Here is a 1839-nt window from a genome sequence, read left to right as displayed (position 1 = left end):
TTTTTGGTGTATGGCCTTCTTACCTTTTCTCTAATCGTGTGAATACATAAGAATGTTACCAGTTATTAAATATATGAACACATTAAGCACAGTTTGTAAACTTCCTTTAACAATGTACCATTAATATCTTTCACTGGGAAGGCATAAAGGCTTAGGAGCTGGTTGAATGGACATGGGGAATCGGGTGAAAAGGAGGAGTGTGCTGTCACAGTATGGGGAGAACAATTAGAGTCACTTAACAATGTATGTATAAATTTTTGTATGGGAAAAAAGAAAATAAAAGATAATGTAGAAAAAAATCTTTCTCTATGGTTTATAGTATAATATAATATCATTTTTTAACAGCTGCATAGTGTTCCATTTTAGAAATGTTCTTTATCAGCTTACCTACTTTGGGGACATTTTGGTGGGTTCCAGTTCTTCACAACTACAAATAAGGCTGCCAGATTTTTGCAAACAATCTAATTAGTTCCTTAAAATACATTTCTACATATATATTTTCAGAGTCAAAAAATATGCAAAACAAATAAGATTTTGCCAACTATTGTCAAAATGCTCTAAAAAAGTGTTAATTTACATTTTCATTATCAGTGAAGGAATGATCTTTTCTCATATCTTCTTTATTTTAATCTTTACCATTTATATAAGCAAAAAAATGCATTTTTATTTTATTTTCATTTCTTTGATAATTAGTAGAAGGTACGTTTCCACAGTTATGGCTTATTGGTATTCTTGTTTTGTGAATTATCTGTTCTTGCCTTTTGCTGCAGGCTGGTTATCTTATTCTCAGTGACTTACTTTCTCGATTTGGTATCCATAGATGGAGGGACTGATATAGGAACATGACCAGGGAATACTTTTCCTCTTCCTCATCCATCATGTTGAATTATTCACCGAATTCGTATGTTCTAACCTGAAATTGCTCTAACATCTGTCCTTCATCTTCATTCTCATTGCCACTCTCCTGGTTTAGGTCATTTTCATCTATAAATTATTACTAATAACCTTCCTGGCGGGCTTCTCTACCTCCAGAATCTTTCCCTTCCAGTTCCTCCTCCACCCTAACATCAAAGAGAATTTTCTAAAATACATATCAGGCCTCATCTCTTCCTCTAACAATTCCCCAATCATTTATAAGGTTGATTGCTGTCTTAAGCTGAGTTCTCTAGAGGAGCAAAACCAGTGAAGTGTATATATATAAATATATAGAGAAAGAGATTTATTTCAAGGAAATGGCTTCTGCAGATGTGGAGTCTGGCAAGTCTCAAATCCATGGGTCTGGCTTTAGGCTGTAGGCTTCTCCTGACTCATGTGGTTGCAGGGACTGACAAACACAAAATTATCAGGTCAGATGGTAAGCTGGTGGCTCACGGGGCTAGGGAGCTTGAGAATCCCAAAATCTGCAGGTCAGATGGCAGGGTGCTGGTGGTCAGAGGATGACAAGCTGGATGCAGGATCAAGAGAGGGTGAGTTTTGCCAGAACATCCATGTATATTGGATGTAGGCCACACTCCCAAAGAAACCCGGTTTTCAATTGATTAGCTACTCACATCAGATCACGAAATGGAAGATTATTATATAATGTCTGCCAAACCATTGAGAATCATGACCTAGCCAAGTTGACACATAACCTTAACCATTACAGTCCACCTCTTGTCAACTTGGCACCTACGCATATGTCCTTATACCATATATAATCTCTAAACAAAGACAATTATGAAGTCATACTTGCACCAAACATGTTACAAATAGCACGTGTACAACCAAAATCACACTAGCCCAGTTTACATCTTTTATTTTATAATAAGTAATGGAATAGGGAGGGAAGAAACAAAGATA

The sequence above is a fragment of the Trichechus manatus genome, unplaced genomic scaffold (genome assembly GCF_000243295.1).
Source record: "Trichechus manatus latirostris isolate Lorelei unplaced genomic scaffold, TriManLat1.0 scaffold00112, whole genome shotgun sequence".
In the NCBI taxonomy this organism is placed as follows: Eukaryota; Metazoa; Chordata; class Mammalia; order Sirenia; family Trichechidae; genus Trichechus; species Trichechus manatus.
Note: the sequence above shows the minus strand (reverse complement) of the source record.